Source organism: Echinops telfairi, unplaced genomic scaffold (assembly GCF_000313985.2).
Source record: "Echinops telfairi isolate 266 unplaced genomic scaffold, ASM31398v2 ScPeMD7_7424;HRSCAF=8462, whole genome shotgun sequence".
NCBI classification, from domain to species: domain Eukaryota; kingdom Metazoa; phylum Chordata; class Mammalia; order Afrosoricida; family Tenrecidae; genus Echinops; species Echinops telfairi.
This window is the reverse complement of record NW_022111324.1, coordinates 25,604,525-25,615,860: the sequence shown is the minus strand read 5'-3', so window position 1 is coordinate 25,615,860 and position 11,336 is coordinate 25,604,525.

The window sequence follows — 11,336 nt, the reverse complement described above, 5'->3', positions numbered from 1 at the left end:
CTCCCTTCGCCCAGCTCCTAAAAAGCAGCCTGCCCTTTACTCCCTGGCTTCTCCTTAGCCTCTCCACTCTTCCCAGCCTGACTGCCCTGTCCTCGGCCCCAGCTCTTCTGTGACAGATGCACTGCGTCCTCATAAGATGAATTCACGTCACAGCCCTGGCCACTCTACCTGAGGATGTGAGGCTGCTTGGATGTATGGGTTTTCTTCTGTCATGCTAATGGGTGGGTCCTAAACCTAATCACTTCTGAGAAATAAAAAGAGGAGATTACAAACATGGACACACTCATCCAGGAGGATGGCAGATGCCACCAGAGGACCCATCTACAAGTGAAGAAAGCATAGATCACTGACCGATAGAGACAACCTACTCTCGGTGAGGAAAACAAACCAACGCCCTCGCTGCCGTTCAGCTGGTTCCAGCTCATAACGATCTACCGGGGCCTGCAGTGGGACTGCTCCGCACAACGTGGGGTCGTGATCAACGCCACGGAGTCACGCACATGAAACGGTGGCGATGGCAAAGATTTTGAGTCTATATAAATACATGTACTGACCGCTCCACTTCCAAGCCTGGGACGCTCATCGGCTCCCTCGGGAGGCTGGTGCTTACTGTTCGGTTCACTTCCCTGTGCCCAGCACTTGACCCACCGGCCGCCAGGGCCCCGAGCTGCTGATGGGCACCAGAAACTCGAAGATGACCAACAGAGGAATCAACGTGACAGAGAATCTTTTTTTTAAATCATTTTATTAGGGGCTCATGCAACTCCCATCACAATCCATACACACATCAATCGTGTAAAGTGCATTTGTCATTCATTGTCCTCATCATTCCCAAAACATTTCCTCTCCACTTAAACCCCCGGCATTAGGTCCTCATTTTCCCCTCCCTCCCTGCTCCCCCTCCCTCATGAGCCCTTGATAGTTTATAAATTGTTATTTTGTCATATCTTGCCCGTAACAGAGACTCTTGTTTGGACTTTTTGCCTCCAGAGTTGTGAGAAAATACATTTCTGTTCGTGAAAGCCGCCGTTTGTGGCAGCGCTTGGTAATAAGACAGGTGTCAGTGACCTCTCCTGGGACGCCAGCCTCCTCGTTCGCGCCTCAGCTGCATGCCATGCTGCTGGCCGCCCTCGGTGACTACCCTCCTCCACAGATGTGTGTGACCACATTACCAGCCCTGTCTCCTGCCTCTCCCCACACTCTCTCACCCCCATGCAGCCCTGAGGTCCTCTTGGCATACATTCCACTTGCCTTAAGTAGGAATTCCCAAAATGCTATCCCTCATCATGTCCGCACCACTTCGGCCAATCCCAGACTGATGCTCTTGGGAGACAATATGGCCAAAAGTACAGTTTGAGAGGGAGTTGTCTAGTCAGTGAAAGTGAATGAGACTGCCACACCATGTCCTTCCTTCCCTGTGCCAGCCACGGGCACTCAGGCTGCCAGCCCCAGGGACAGCTCAGCCGCCTCTCCCCTTTATCTCCAAGTGGAACGTCACGTGGCCTCTGGCGTTGCTCCACGCTCTTACTTGCTTCCTGTTGCTGGCTTGGTGTGGGGCATTGTTGGTGCTGAAATACTGCAGTAACTTCTTAACACATTTCCTTCCCCTGCTAAGAAGGCTCTCTGGAGGCTTCAAAATACTTGATTCCTCCCAAGGCTCCTTGTTCCAGGGGGTAGGGACGGAAGGAGCGAGCCGAGAAGAGCTGGCGGAACTGTCGCTGTAAGACAGGCATAGATGTCTCCAGAAAGCAGTGCAGCACGGGAACAGAATCAAGGTCACTGAATTAATGATACATAGAAAAGTGGCAGAAATGGCAAATATTTGTTTTATATATACATACATATATATATTACCACAATAAGAATTTTGAAGGCTATAGAAGAAAAACATTTATAGAAAAGGAAGCTGGTTAAACAAAACTAAATTTAACCAAAAGAAGAAGAAGAAGAAGAAACTGTCCCCAAAGGCCATCTGTAGGCAACTGGACATCCCCTTAAAGAAGGGTGGTGGGGAGGAGACGAGCCAGTCAGGGTGCAGTATAGCACTGATAAATCATACAACTTTCCTCTAATTCTGAAATGCTTCCTCCCCCCACCCTGCCACTATCATGATCCCAATTCTACCTTACAAATCTGGCTGGGCCAGAGGATATACACTGGTACAGATAAGAGCTGGAAACACAAGGAATCCAGGACATATGATCCCTCTCAGGACCAGTGGTGAGAGTGGCGATACCGGGAAGGTGGAGGGAAGGTGGGGTAGAAAGGAGGAACCGATTACAAGGATCTACATATTACCTCCTCCTGGGGGATGGACAGCAGAAAAGTGTGTGAAAGGAGAAGTCGGACAGTGCAAGACATAACAAAATAATAATTTATACATTATCAAAGGTTCATGAGGGAGGGAGGGGAAAAATGAGGAGCTGATACCAAGGACTTAAGTAGAAAGCGAATGTTCTGAGAATGATGAGGGAAACAAATGTACAGAAGTGCTTGACGCAGTGGATCTATGTGTGGATTGTGATAAGAGTTGTACGAGCCCCCAATAAAATGATTTTTTTTAAAAGAAAAAAACTGTCACACCTACTGCTTATAAGCAGACAATCCAAAAAGGGAAAGAAAGAAACATGAAAATGTGATGTTTATTGACAAATGGCCTTAGACCCTCGAGCAGGGGGTCCAGTGTTGTGTATAAAGAGAGCTGCCCCGTTCAGTCATCCTGGACAGAACGTCGGGAGGCATGTGCCGTTGCTTTTTATGAAGGGAAAGCACTGGGCTGCTCTCTGACTTTGAACCCACTCTCTCCGTCCCTGGATCCAGCTGGGGCAGTCTGGTTCTGCCCAGATGTCCAGCTCTGGAAGCCGTGGGGGCGGTCCTGCCCTGTCCAGTGGAGCCACTCTGCACGGCCTCCCTGGCAGGGAGTTGGGTTGGGTGTACTTGGTTGGTCTGAATCAGACTGCAGCCCTGTCAGGAGCTCTGGTGGCCTCGTGGGCAGCAGGGTCAGTGGTTCAAAATCACCCACGGCACAAAGATGAAACTTTCTGCTCCCATAAAGATGGACAATCTCGGAAACCCACAGTAGCAGGTCTACCCTGTCTGATGCCGTCCACGGCAGACAGTTGGGTATGGTCATCTTGGCCGTGTGAGAAAGTCATTCAACAAGGGCTTCTGTGTGCTCGGGGTGGAGTTGGAGCAGACGGGCCGTCCCGCAGCCAAGGGAAAATAACTGGGAGTGGGGACCGAGGTGGCAATTAGGAGGTGGTGCCCACCAGCACCCTGGGAGCCTTTTGCTCCAAGCTGCCTGGAGTGGGAGGGTGGAATGTCAGAAGTGAACATCAGCACCCAGAGAACAAAGACTGTGTGTCCCCTTCATGTCATAAGCATGTGTGCGCTGCTTGGCATTTTCACAGGGCTTCTCATGCCGCCCCGCCACACACCAGCACGGGCAGGCGTTGTTCTCAGGGCTCTTGAGGACTGGAATCAATTATCTGTGAAAGGTCCTCAGGGAGTGGGTCATGACAAGGTCAGCATATGAACCCAGGCTGTCTCTGACCCCAAACGCATGTCTTTAGCCAACCACGGGATGGTGATGCCAGAAGTAAGTGCTCCCAGGGAGCTCCGGGGCAGGGAAGGGGGCTGACGCCACTGAAGCCCATCCAGGCCAACAGGCTCTGGCCTATTAAGCATCCCAGACAAGCCCAGGAGAACCTGGAACCAGGCTCCCAAGACACTTCCCTGAAGTGATGCTGGGAGTGTCCCTTGGGACGTCTGTGGAAGATGGAGGACTAGGAGAGATGGTGTCAGCAAAGGGCGGTGGGTGGGAGTACAGGGGTGCTGGGGGGTAGCGGGCTGAGAAGCAACTGGTTTTCCCTAGATGGTTCAAATGATTAAACACTGGGCTACTACTGAAAAATAAAGGCCATTCAAACCCACCAGGGGCACCTCAGAAGAATCCATGTCAACTGGTTTGGCTTGCTTTGGCGTTTGGTGGTCTCCTTGGGGCAGTCTCATTGGCAGGTCCCTACTCAGCAGCTTTCAGGAGCAGCAAGACATCATGGTGCTGGGACTGAGGACAGGCAGGAAGAGGCCATGTGCCCCTGATATGATATACCAATTGTAGTATCGCATCATTTCCAGGGCCCAGTGCAAAATGGAAGTGCACCTTGGTCCAAAGGAGGAAGAGCTTCAAACGGTTGAGCAAGCATTCAAATAAGCATGGGATTTTCCAAGTAGGAGGGGCTGCATTTTTTTAGCTCCCATGGTAAATCTTCTTTTTTTAAACAGAAGAGGAAGGTTGGAAAGGACAAAGATTCTGGCTTTCCTTTCTTCCTCAAATGCACTTATAAGAGCAGAATTGCAGTAAACAAACAAACAAACAAGCCCAACAACAGCCCACTGCCGTCGAGTCCAGTCTGACTCACACCGCCGCTGTGGAGGGAGCAGGCATTGTTTCTCAGGCGCTCGACAAACCCTGACCACTGTAACTATTCAGGATCCTCCCCGCTGCCCCCTCTTTCCCGCCCCCAGGCCTCCCCTGCTTGGTGGTCGCTGTCCTGTATATCCCTTTCCTTGACACCAATTTGCATGATCAAACCAGTCGGAAAGCGTCAGCTTCCCTTCCCTCATCCACTCGAGTCCAGGTCGTCCCTACAGCGCGTTCTCTCACCTGGGGCCAGGTCTGCAGGCACCAGTACAAGCATGGAGACCACTCGACTCCTTCCCACTCCAGAGCATGGAAAGTGAAAGAGCCCATTCCACCTAAACAAACCAGCCCACTGCTCACCAGTTCCAGAGAAAGTTGTGCCTCCAATTTAGCAGAGAGAGACGGGCTGTGAATGCACAGACAAATACCCAGGCAAGGTTTGGCGGGGGTCTCTGGGTGCATCTTTCCATCCCCAGGGATGCCGTGTCCCCAGAGACAGAAGTTCTTTCCGCATGCATCATCCATCCAGAAGTTCCAAGGCATTTCCACAGTCAAGGCTGTGATTGGCTCCCGCAGAGTCAATGATACGTGCGACTCCTCCGACACAGCAAGATGCTTGGATGGATGGTTGTAGCAGGCTCCCCTCCCTTCCAAGGTGCAGTCTATGGAGCTGGTACTACATTTGTATACAAAACCATGCTGCCAAATTCCCAGGCCTATTTTTAGGAAACCAGAGACAAAGGCCAAACCAAGTTCTTTGTCCCCCAACATGCCACTTCCCATACTTTTTAGCCATTTACAAACCACCCATGCTGTCATTTACCTAGTATTTTTCTTTCATTGGGCTCACTTTTAAAATTGATTGGCTTGGTTATAAGAAATATCTATAAAATTGTGTATTTGATGTGCTAGTCATATGCATTTTCTAATACACATTAACAGGAGTAATATGCTCTTTGACCCAACTCTTTTACTTATATACCACATATATTTGAGTAGAAGCTGGCCCAAATATCAGCCAAGGCACCTAATTTTACCCCAAAAACTGCATTAAAAATGTGCTGAAAAACTCGGCTAATCCAAGAGCATATACGATACTCTTATAAATATAGGTGTGAAATGTTATGCATACATACACAAGGTTACTATTCTCATAGTAACATTACCCCCAATATTGGGTCCACCCCCTGGAGTGATGAGCCTAATCAATAATCACTCCAAGTGCGACAGAGAAAGAAAAACTCTGGTTTAATAGGAGGATAGCCAAGGGAGCATCTATCAGCACAGAGGCTATTTGGTGGGTGCCTGAATCATCCCAGTTTCCACATGATATTTATACTAATTTCTTCCAACTATTAATCCCATGTTACATGTAGGTGGGCTATAATTCTTAAGCTAGATGACAGGCTACATGAAGCCATAAAAGAAAGCAAGTCCAGAAAATATAAAAAAAGAACTATATAACTCATTATCTTGGCACCTACTTTCCAACTGACTTCTCTCTATCAAACTTACACACGGGCTGAGAAAACTAGAGGAGCCACTTGGACGCCAAAGATGGAGTCAAATATTAATTAGCATTCCAAACTCCTGGTTGAGCCTTGGGAAACAGTCAAAATGTCCAGTGATAAATATATAAAAAATCCATTGCACTATTCTGTGATGCTCTCCTTCCCGACATGATCGCTGAAAACAAAATGGGTGCATAAGCAAATGTGGTAAAGAAAGCTGACGGTGCCCGGCTATCAAAAGATATAGCATCTGGGGTCTTAAAGGCTTGAAGGTAAACAAACGGCCATCTAGCTCAGAAGCAACAAAGCCCACATGGAAGCACACCATGAGGTGTTGATGGGATCAGGTATCAGGCATCTAAGACTCAGAACAAAATCATACACAATGTGAATGGGAGGCGGGGGGCATGGAGTGGAGACCCAATGCCCATTTGTAGACAAAAACAAAACAAAACATAGCTGATTCAAATATCAAAATGGCTTCAGTCTTGCTCACAATAGCACAATCTGAATGCTCCTCCCTAGGGGACCAGTTACATAATAAAACATTACATAATCATAAGTAAGGAATGAGGAAGCTCCCCATGAGCTGCAAAGGAACTATTGTTAAGAAAGAAAGAACAACTGTGCATCAAACGCTTTGTATGAAGGAGGAGGGAGTTCCTAATTCGATATGGCTATAATCTTCTCAGCGAAGAATACCGACAAAGAACATGTTGCTAGCTGATGAGGGGACGGGAGGAAAAATGTGCATATTTGTTGTTTTTAAACTGCATGAATATATCACATAGATAAACAATTAAATTATAGAGACCTTTGTCCATGTACTACTTTAAATTATCTCATGAGCCATCAATGGTATGTGTCCTCTGTTTGGGGATATACTACTTTAGCTAACGAATTAGACTCTCCACCCCAGCACTTACATAAACATAGAGAAGGTACTGGGGTGCAGTCTCAACTTATGACTAGCAGGTGAAACTCCCAGACAAGGCAGGCCCATTCCTAGTGTCGAGAAGGAAGGGGAAAATACCCATCTTTAAAGGAGGCTCTCTCACCAGTTCCTCTGCTGATGGAATCTGTCTTGGTCAGGCATCTCTAGATTGCTGGAGAAACAGAAACAGTGATATATATATACTCATGTGTGTAGATAGAGAGGTAAATTGGTTGATAGATTGATAGATAGATAGATAAACTTATTTCCAAAATTGGCTGATACATTTGTGAGATCTGGAATGATAGATAGATAGATAGATAGATAGATAGATAGATAGATAGATAGATAGATAGATAGATAGATAAACTTATTTCCAAAATTGGCTGATACATTTGTGAGGTCTGGAAAATCCAAAATCAATAGCTCAGAAGACAAGCTGGAGGCTCTCCACAGGCTTTTGTCCCAAGATCCCGAGGTCAGCCAATGGAAGAGTGAGTGAGCTTTGAGTGAGAATGAGTTCTGCCCAAACATTCTTTACAGTCTGACCGCAGAGCACTCCCCAAAGAATTTCCTTTCCAACTCATTGATTACATTTCATCAGCTTACATGATGGAAAGAGATTACATTGTATTGCATTAACAACAGTATAGAATAACAGTTGCCCTAGTGCTTTTGCAAAACCACGCCTGGCTAAGTTGATACATAAAATCAATTGTCACAAACGTCTGCAGCTCAGAAACCTCAGTCCAGCGAGGTTGTGAGGGTTATGTCCCCCGAGGAAGAAGTGATGGGTCGCGTCTGCATTGGCAGTTGGACTGTGATAAAATGAGCACGAGGACTGCAGGGGCACTTCACTGGCAGTGCTTTCTGGCCTAAGCCGAGGGTTCTAGAGGAAGGGATGTGAGCACCAGACGGGTGAGACAGGGAGCATATCACTACCACCCCTGCCCACCCTCCCCAACCCCTTTCCCCAAAGCTGAGCTCTGGGTGACACAGAAAGCCAGCTGTGGGTAGGATGAATGTGTGCAGTGAGTCGTCTCTGTTTTCCTACTGTTTCTACAGCACACTGGTGGGTGACTTTAAAGAACAGAAATGTATTCTCTCGTCCTTTAGGAGACCAGAAGTCCAAGTTCAGCTATAGAGGAGGCTCTCTTTCCGTTGATTCTGGAAGAAGACCCGGTTCTCAGTTTCTGTAGCCCCAATGGCCTTTCTTGGCTTCTTGGCAATCTTCCTGTAGCATCTACCTACACTCACCCCACTCCCACCCCCACCCCACTGGTCTCTGTGCTTGTCTATCTCTGGATAAGTCAGAAGTGATTAGGTTTAGGCACCGCCCCCCTCTCCACTGATCTGCTCTCATTAAAATAACAAAGAAAATTCTTCTCAAACAGGATTACAACCACAGGTAGAGAGGTTAGGATCCCACATGTATGTTGGGAGACAGGGTTCAGCTCCTAACTACGTACTTTCTGGGAGGTGGTGTGAGCAATGCCTCTGGGGGAGTGGCTGAGTCAAGAAAGGCTCTGGCACAACGCTTGGTTACAGTTTAGTTAATGCCTCCTAAGGTTGCATTAGTTGTTTGCACAACCGTATGACTGTTGACTCACGGAGAGGTTGCAGTCATCCCAAATGGTTGGGGCTTCTCCCCACACGACTTTTTAAGCATCCTCTTCTGTAAAAACTGGAGGATGGCCGCGCTTTTCGGGAGCCTCAAAATGGGCCTGTGCAGAGCTGTCTTGCAGGACACCAGAGGGTTGCAGTGGTCCAACTGCACCAACTCCACAGGGCATCTGGGCCTTTTATTTTTACATAACCACCTTCCAACGATTTGAAGAGGCACATGTGATACAAGAGCCTCACCTGGGAGCAGTAAGAACATTCATAGATTGAAGTAGCTGAGGAATCACCAAGCACCGGACCACAACTTAAAAGAGAGAGAGAGAGAGAGAAGCAAAGAACCTGCAGGGCAATCCCCCAGTATGTGGTGTTTGTCAGCCCCCCGGAACACTGTCCTTGGTTCAGTTCTAACCAGCAACCTTTCAGGCAATCAGGCAGCGATGATGCTACTGCTCATCATCATAGTTGTCACTTGAGGACATCAGTTGGTTAATGAAAAAGAAAAAGAAACAGAAATCAAGATTATGATTCATAAATCTTCAAAGTAAATAAGTTCAGGGGCTCTGTAACTCTCAGATGGAGAATGACCATCAAAAGAAGAAGAAAATGTCCAAGGTTCTGTCACTTCAAGATGGAAGGCTACTGATGAAACATGGGAACCCCTGGGTGCTATAAACATTTATGTGCGAAACTCCTAACCAAAATGCACGCAGAGGATTCTCATAAGAAAGATGTGCTGATCTATTCCCAAAATATCAGCCACTGAAAACTCTGTGGAAGCACACTTTACTCTGACAAACAATGGTTGTCATGAGGGAGAATTAACTGATTAGCAACTAGTTTTTAATGAAAGATTGACACATTATCTCAAGAAGTGCCCACGCATTTTTTTGAAAAATGTAATCTGCATAGATTTTTGAGGGAGTTTCTGATCAATGTTTTTGTTTTGAAATCACTAAAACCATCTGGAGGTGATCCAGGAATATCAACTCACAACTGCTAGAGAAATTCTGGGAAGCCAGAGAAACAACTTACATACAGTTAAGCACTAAAAGTGTCAACCACAATGGTAGCACACCTGAACGCACCACACTGGGCAGCACCACCCAGAAGCAACTATCATGCAAACAGCACTCAAAGCAACATGGAGACAGAAGGGCAAAGACACCAATGAGACTACACACAAGAAAGAAAAAAAAACCCCAAACTCAGAGCAAAATGACAGCAACCAACCCAGATCGTCCATAACAACACAGATGCCAATGGGTTAAAACCCCCAACCAAGAGACAAAGAAGCACACTGGAGTAGAAAACAAGTCTCGTCTATATGTTGTCTCCAAGACGCATATCTTACACTGAAAGACAAAAGTAGATTAAAAAGCAAAGGATGGAAAAATCTAAGCCAATGGCAACCATAAGAAGAGGAGTGGCGACAGGGCAAGATATGACAAAATAATAATTTATCAATTATCAAGGGTTCATGAGGGAGGGGGGAGGGGGGAGGGAGGGGGAAAAGGAGGAGCTGATGCCAGGGGCTTAGGTGGAGAGCAAATGTTTGAGAATGATGAAGGGCAATGAATGTACAAATGTGCTTTACCCAATTGATGTATGCATGGATTGTGATAAGAGCTGTTAGAGCCCCTAATAAAGCGATTTAAAAAAAAAAAAGAGGAGTGCAATATTAATTTCTGGTAAAATAGACGTCAAGAAAAATAATGTAACGAGAGGCAAGAATGGACACTGCATGTCAGAGTAACCAGCCTCTAACAATTGTAGGGTGGGGGTCCGTAGGTGCAATCGTACAGTTGTAATATATAAAGACCATAATAAAGTCATTGAGAATAGTAGAGATAGGAGAGAAGATAAAATAAAGGAAGCGGACACATTTTATAGTAGCATGCTCACCTTCAGGCCATGATCTCAGCAGCCAGGTCCACACAGAGAAAAGGAAGAGGGGAGACTATTTAATTCTGACCAAGGCCTATATATACTTAGGGGCGTGCAAGCCCCCCTGAGTACAGGTAACCACATAACGTCACAAGAAGAGGTTGTTCAATAGACATACACAACACAGGAAGGGGATAAGGTAGGAGTGTACATGTAATAGGAAGGGAAGGGACATGGGGTACACTTGGACAAGATGGACAGATCCTAGAGTCAATATGGCAGCCTAACCTTGGTCCTCCTTGACCTGGCTTGACCTATTCTGAGCTCTCCTTTGGGAAAGCAATCCACTATCCTTATCAGAAGGGAGGGGCCCAGTTTAGGGTGCGACAGATTCTACAGTCTGATTGCTGTAGATGGCTGGTAACCCTTAGGGAGAATAACCTCTAAGCAGCTTGCATGGACCTCCAAGTGTACAGTTCTTTACCATGTGATACAAGCAGTGTCCTAGGTGTGGCATATATTTGGGGGAGACAACCCGGGTAAAAACCCTTTTGCATCCCACAACTATAACATATATGCCCCTCAATGAAGGACCCTCAAAACATATCAGTCAAACCCTCACAGTGTTGAAGAGAGAAACAGACTTCAATCCACCACTCTCAAGGAAAGACAGACCTTCGAGAAACAGAATAGCTCAACAACACAATCAGCCAGCTTGTCCTCCCGGGGATACAGAGCACTCGGGACAATAGTCACACAGCACGATGTTCTCCAGTGCACGTGGCACATACCCGAGAATAGACCACTGGACTGGGCCACAAAGCAAGCCTTAATAAGTTAAAAAGCGATCCTACAATCTATTTGCTAACAACAGCTGGCTGTCAGACCTGTTCTAGAAATTCTTCCTTCTGATACCACATTGATTTCCTTTTCTCTTTCCAACATCCTTTGGTTTGGTGTT